The following is a 7556-nucleotide window of genomic DNA, read 5'->3' as shown; positions in this document are numbered from 1 at the left end:
TGCAATGGCCTTGTGGGGTGGGGGAAGAAACACTTTGGCCGTTCATCATGAGAAGTAGTTTGAACATCTGCCCCCACCTCCACCATTTCTTGATACTCGGTGATGTCTCACCACGACAGTGAGTTTTTATTGCCTAAAATCTCCAGCACCCCACCAGTCACGATTTTATTCTGTATTTGTGTTGGTTGTGTAAGACTTTGTCACAATTTATTTTTCATTCTTATTAACAGCACGGGTGCAATTTATTTTCCTCTCGGGCAATGGAGGTAGCTGGGAGTGAGGGCAACTCTGGTCGGAGCTGATAAGCTGCTGCTCACATCCAGGTCTGCTGGAGGGACCAGATTTGCCATGAAGACATTGTCCACCATGTCACACGTACCTAAACACATGCAAAGGCAGACACTGCACACATATTTTTATCACTACACTTGTGAGAATATAAACAAGATTTTGACACTGAAGTAAGTTTTTCAAACTGGGTCTTGGAAGGCAAACAAACAGGCAAACAGTCAGCAGCTGTGATACAAAGATTTTTAAATGGGAAAAGGGAAAGTTCAGAGGAGACAAAAACAAGTTGAAGGCAGGAATGAAGCCAACTGTTTATTATAATACTACTAATATAAATCTGATGAATTAACACCGTAGAGTTCGGTACAATTTGTTTCTTCATTTGACTCCTTTTTTATTCTTTGTTGGCATTTCTCTTTCTGTGACTTTAAGAGTCCAACAGAACATGGAATGTTCAAAAATGAAGACAATACCAAAAATATAAATATAGATTATTATCATACTTTTCTTGATGTAGTTACACGTTCAATTTGAGGTCACACATTTTGACTCATTTATTGTACTATATGGCATCTTTATGTATTATCGTCTCTTTCAGGAATCCAGTATTAAAGTGACATTTGGAAGGTGAAGGAAACCTATGTTCTGTCAGGGCAGGACAAGACTACATTAGAAATAAGTTAATTTATATTGTGAGCTGCAGTAGGATTCCCTTGTGGACAGGCTATGGTCAGCTGACCTAAACTACCATTCAAAGTTTGGACACACTTTCTCATTTAATGCTTTTTCCTTATTTTCATGACTATTGTAGATTCTCACTGAAAGCATCAGAACTATGATTGAACACATGAAATTACCATATGTAGTTAACACAAATGTAAATTAAAAAGTGTGAATGTCTTGATGCATGCTCAGTAGTCCATTTCGTCACTCATCCAAGTGACGTCTTCATCTCAGCTGACTGCAGGTTTCACCAAACTTATAAACAGTACCTTTGCACAACAACTGAAAGTAGCCCACTGAATGAACAATGGGCTGGGTGGTAGTTCCTTGATCATTAATATCCAAATTGTCGTGACCATTCATCAACCACCATTTATCAAAGACCACTGATCAAAGACCAGTGGTCTCTAAGAAGTCACTTGGATGAAGCATTTTCAGTTTCTTACACTGAAAACGCTTCATCCAGATGAACAGAATCAACTTTTTGGGATTTCCTTACCTGGATGACTGTGCATGCATCAAGATATTTTAACCCACTTTGGCGTGGACTGCCTAAAGCTAGTACATGTATATGAGCAAACAGCACGTAAGATGAGCTGATTACACAAACCACGTGACATGCAGATGCAGACAAAATCCGATTACTCCTAAAAGTCTACAAATGAGCTCTTCAGCTAAGGGCCTCTGAGCAAAAAAAATCTAAAGAAGAGCAGATCCAGCAGAGACTCATTGATGTTCTAGGTTCTTTTTAGCTTATTTCACTAGCTTGGCCCACGTCCTCGTTTTAGGTTTGACAGCATTTTAGTAGGTAAAGGGGAATGCTTGGACATGAATTGAGCTGCGGTTTGGGGAAGGCCTTGAAGGGGACTGGCGACAGCTCCCGGGCCTGGCAGATCCCCATGTACTAAATAGAAGTGACGAAGTTAAAGAACTGAAAAGATGAGGGAGGCAGGGTGGGGGACGTAAACCAGAATGAACAGTTTACAGAACTGGAGGAACATATATAGATGAGAACCGGAAGGAGCGTGTTTGGAGGCGTGGTCACGCTCCTGAAATTCCGATACATAATCTCAAACTTAATTTCTGTCATGCCTTGGTTGCTGTCATAGTTTGCTGTTTATTAGATCTGTTTGTGTCATCATCCCCTGTGTCTTAGTCCCCCTCGTTGGTTCATGTTATCAAGTTTGTGTCATGTTTGCATCTCGTCATGTTGACTATTTAGTTTGAAAGTCTTGTTTCCATGTTCCATGTCTTTGCTTTACTTACCCCCTGGTGTCATTATGTTCATTCATTCTCCAGGCAGCTGTTTCCTAATGTGCTTCCACTTCCCACGATCACCTTCTGTGTGTATTTGGTCTGTGTGTTTTCATTTTGTCTTTGTCTGATCGTCTGTGTTACCTCCTTCATGTATATAGAGAGTCTTCTTCACACGCTGAGGTTAATTATGGAGTTCCACAGGGTTCAGTGCTAGGACCAATTCTGATTACATTATACATGCTTCACTTAGGCAGCATCATTAGAAGACATAGCATACATTTTCACTGCTATGCAGATGACACCCAGCTCTATCTGTCCATGAAGCCAGATAACACACACCAATTAGTTAAACTGCAGGAATGTCTTAAAGACATAAAGACCTGGATGGCAGCTAACTTTCTGCTTCTTAATTCAGATAAAAAAGAGGTTATTGTACTCGGCGCTGAAATATGATTCAGGTGGGGTAATGCCATCCAGAGTCTTACTCTGGATGGCATTACCTTGGCCTCCAGTAACACTGTGAGGAACCTTAGAGTCATTTTTGACCAGAGTGACGCTGAAAAACTAGTTCTGTCTGCAGTGCTCCAGAGACAAGGAACGGCAGGAGGTAGTTCAACAAATACGGGTATGCATGTCTGTTTTCCCCTGGTCATGGGAGTCGCTACTGACGTTGATTAGTGGCTTTCTTAGCACCACACTGCAACTCCAGCCGTGGCAACAGCAGCCTGCCAACGCACAGTTCCCCGCCGCTGACTACAGGAACAAGAGTGGGATTACTGAGTTTTGCTCCTCCCCTTGACAATCCTACATAGGGCTGGATATCGTCACTGATTTCTAGAATCGATTCGTTTCCGATTCACAAGGTCCCGAATCGATTTGATCCACGATTCAATTCAATTCAATTCGCTTCGATTTGAATCTGGGAAATTTTGACAGTCAGAAATATTATAATTCAGATCAGTACATTTACATATTTTTGTATCTATAAAAAGGAAGCTGACACACGCAAGACTTTATCAAAGGTGTAAGCATCACAGCAGATGCCTTTGTGTCAAAGTAGCTGAAGATAAAACACAGAAAAACATGAAGGTGGTTTTCCTGGCCTGGATTTTATAAAAATATTCTGCAGTAGTTTAAAAACAAAAGAAAATCATTAATCAACATATGAACATTACCTCTGATGTAACAGTGGTTTTATTAGAGACACAGCTAAGCGTTTTGCATTTTGCATAATTTTGAAGTTTAAATTTGTTCAGTATTGAATGGCAGAAATTAGGTTTTCTTTTCGGAAGTAAGTAAAAGGAAAAAAAACAGCGTCCGACAGCCTGTAAACAACCGTAGACCTGTTCATAACAAGCAAGCGAATAATACAGAAAACTGATTTTAGACTGGAAACTGTTCTTGAAGTACAGAGAGAGAGAGAGAGCTGTGCATGAAGTGTGATTTTATTGTGGTGGAAGCAAAACAGTAAAAGTCAGAGTGAATACATGACGATGTTTATGTGAAGTGTAGTTTGGATCTTCTTTTGCTGCTGGTTCGGTCAATATTGTTTGGAGAGACATCAAACTAACAGCTTTAGAATCGGCGCAAAAAGGGCGTAAACACAAAGCGTGGACCCGCCGAAACATCAGAATCAGCGAGCTGTCGGCTTTCAGCCCCAACCGTGTCCGTGCTGTCGGGTGAGAAAGGCACATCTCACTGATTCTGATCCGCGGGTCCGAGCTTTGTGTTTACGTCTTTGTGCAGAATCCGTGTTCCTGCTCTCATTCACTGTCTTAGCTGTTTGGTGGTTGTTGAAATTTTGTGAGGTTTAACCTGAGATTCTGGCATTTCGGGCAAAATAAATGTATATTAAAAAATCGATTCAGGAATTTAATGAATCGATTTCACGTTATCCAAGCCAGAATTCATTTTAATCAATAAGTCGATTATAAAAACCCACCCCTATTCCTACATCACCACCGCAGTTGGACCTCCCGCCGTCTGCCTCTTCTCTGGCAGAGAACGAGAAGGTCGCCACCACGTCACCCTTGGCTTTGGGGGCGTTTGCATCATTCACAAATGCTTCAAGGAAGATGTGGCGCCCGCATTGCCGCTCCACCGCTCAGCAAATGGAGGTGAGTGACAGTGGGTTCTTGCTTCCAGTCCTCCGTGATATTATCATGAGTGAGTGTAATTCAGAGGTAGTAATTCATGGACTGGAGTGTGAACAGACTATTAATGCTTCAGAGGCATAGACACTTTTCCTGTGCACTAAAGATCCTATATTTACCCAGTGTACATTGTTAAAGACTGTTTCCCAGGGGGCCAGCGATGAGGCTTCACCGTCCATCCCTGCAGTAAATGTTGGAAGAGGTGAGCATGAACTCACATTTAGGGCAAAAGGTTTAAATGATCATTCATTCTGTGACTCAGCTAACCTATAAACTGGCAGATAGTATGATCATGAGCCTTCAGGAAGAGAATGTGTCTGGAGAAACTGAATCCGTTCTGCCTGAGACTGTCATGAGTCAAGTTAATAGAGTTTTGAATAACACAGATTGTGTTGCCGATTCTGTAAATTTAAAACAATGTTCATTGAACTGATTCCCTCTAGGATTGAAATTCTGTCAGAGCCAGGCTCTAAGGTGGACAGGACTATGTTTAGTGGGTCTGTCTGCAAAAACAACAATTCTTTCCATGTCTGTACCTCCTGAACAGGACTGCTCAGCTTCCAAACAGGCTGGAGACCCACTTGTTTTGTTTTGTTTCCCTCAGGGGAAGGAGCCCAAGGTGGGCAAAGACACTGTAGTTGATTCTGGGGGGTGTAAAGATGTTAATTTGTTCAGTGTTTCAAATAATTATCAAGAAACATCTGGTGGGTGTGAAATAACCAGCCCAAGTGTGTTGGCTTCTGTTCCGGCCCCGTTGGACGGTTCTGTGAGTTTGTCTCCTAAGTTTGCCAAAGACTGTTTTTCTTGTACTCCTTCTGGGGATAGTAATGAGAAACTTTTTATCATGTGCCCCTTCTGAGCCTGGATTATCAAGGCCTGCCTTTTCTGAGCCCATGTCAGATGCAGAGGCAAAGAATAAGGACTTTAAGTTTTCTAGTTGTATGTCTGGGTTGAAACTACACTGTATTTCCCAGCACTCTGAGGCTGCGTGCTGTGTTTCACCAGTGACTTATGTTAAGACTTTGCAGGGTGTTTCTGTTGGTACAATTCAACCTGCTCACTTTTACATACATTTTATGGAATGATCTTGGCTTTTAGAACCTGTCTTTGATAGTGAAGTGTCTCACCCGGCTTATATGACCAGTGCAGACTGTGAACATGGTAAGCTGGCCTCTGAGACTGCAAAGTCTGTAAACTCAAAGTCTGTAAGCCCAAAAACTGCCTACTCAGAGTCTAAAAAATTCAAGCACTATTCACCCCTGGAACATATATCCTAGGGCTACGGACACAGAGGACTGTTTATCTCTTGCCCTTTCAGAATGTGGAATTATTCCCTCACAGACTGTTTTTTCTGAGGCCGGATTTTCTAGCTTGGCAGACGTAAAGGACTGTGTCACCACGGCTTCCTCCGAGCCCAAGATTAATACTACAAGAACTATTATTTCAAAGGCCCCTGGAGTCTTTGGAGCCAGTGAAGCTGCCTCCATCAGCAGCTGAGAGCTCAGTTGATCTCATCCAGTCCACTACAAACTTTGGATTATTGTTACTGCCTGAACAGGCTCCCTGCACTGTGCAACCCCAGCCTGCTGCACCCGGAGCCGGCTGAGCCAGCTGTGTGCCCTGAACAGCTACGTCCACCTGCTGCTCCAGCTGTCTGTCTCCGCTGGAGGGTCCCAGGAGCTCCTCCAGCCGTCTGTCCTGTTCCTGTTCCTGCCACGTCTCAGCCAGAGGTCACCGTCACGCCTAGTCTCGTCTCGACCCAGCCATAGGTAGACTCATCTTGCCTGTCAAGTCATGTCCACATCCAGCGTACCTGGTGCCGACCAAGCAGCCAAGGTTCTCAGCCAAGCCTACACCGTCGCCATGACGTAACATGACCGTAATCCATGGGTTTAGCCTCTGGACCTGCTTCGGCACAACTGTCTCCACCGCTGGCCCGCGGTCGGCCTCCTGAACTTTTGAACTTTTTGTGCCGTCGACCTCTGGGTCGATCTTCAGAACCGAGGAGTCACGGACTCTTGTGCTGCTGACCTTGGGGTTGACCTCCAGAACTGTTTAGTTATAAACAGTTCTGGAGGTGCCTTTGACCTCCAGAATTATGTTTTTTGAACTCTTATGCTCATGTTTTGGTCTGGGGTTCCAATATAGTTTTTTTTTCTTTTGTTTTGTTGTTTAGTTTCAGTTTGCGTTTGGGTCCACAATTCAGCTGGAACTGATAACAGCCACAAAAACAGCAATTTGAAACAACAACATTGCAGACATGGAAGCAGGGCGACTACGGATGAAAGTTTCAGCCTGTTTCACCAATGCAAAGCCTTCAGCACCCAATATCAGCATGGGAGAGAGGAAGGCACACACATCACTTAGTAATGACAACAACATTATCATCTTTCTGGCAGACAAGGGCAGGTGCACAGTTTTGCTCAACCAGAGAGACTATCATGAGAAAACTTTGTCACTGCTCAGTGACAAAAATACGTATGAGCCCCTGAATCGAAACCCAGGAAGTGGTTACATTTGTCTTCCAGCTTGGGTTCCATTTGGGTCATATATTAAACAGCATGTCACGAATCTGTGAGTCCTTATGTACTTGGATTTTAAATGTAATATACAAATCAGTTCTGTGTTGCAAAAAACCTTTTCCAGTTAAGGCAAATAGCAAAGCTTTAGCCAGTTTTGTCAAAGCATGACTTGGAGAAAATAATTCATGCCTTTCGGCTTGACTTTTGCAGTCAGCCAAGGATCACTCTCACGTCTTCAGCTTGTTCAAAATGCTGCTGCTCTTCTCTTAACTTGTCATGGTTCTGGGTCTTTTTGATAAAGCATTCTGAGTTTGTTGAGTTTTTATTACATTTTGAGTTCTGGTTATTATTTAAGGTTCGTAGAGCTAATCCATGTATGCTTTTGTACATTTAGGCTCGCCCTGTGTCTTTGCTCTGTGTGTCGGTGTTTAAGTAGGTTGTGTGAGTTCTTGTCTTGTTTTTTTCATGTTTCATTCTGTATTCCCCCCGGATGTCATATTTATCCATGTTTTCCCAGTCTGTCATGTCATGTCTGTCATGTCTGCGTCTCTCTCTCCCTTGTGCACTTTCATGTTCCTTCGCTCCCTCTCGTCTGCCTTTCGTCCACTCCTGT

The sequence above is a fragment of the Neolamprologus brichardi genome, chromosome 22 (assembly GCF_056152115.1).
Source record: "Neolamprologus brichardi isolate AB-2024 chromosome 22, ASM5615211v1, whole genome shotgun sequence".
NCBI lineage: Eukaryota > Metazoa > Chordata > Actinopteri > Cichliformes > Cichlidae > Neolamprologus > Neolamprologus brichardi.
This window is presented reverse-complemented; position numbering follows the sequence as displayed.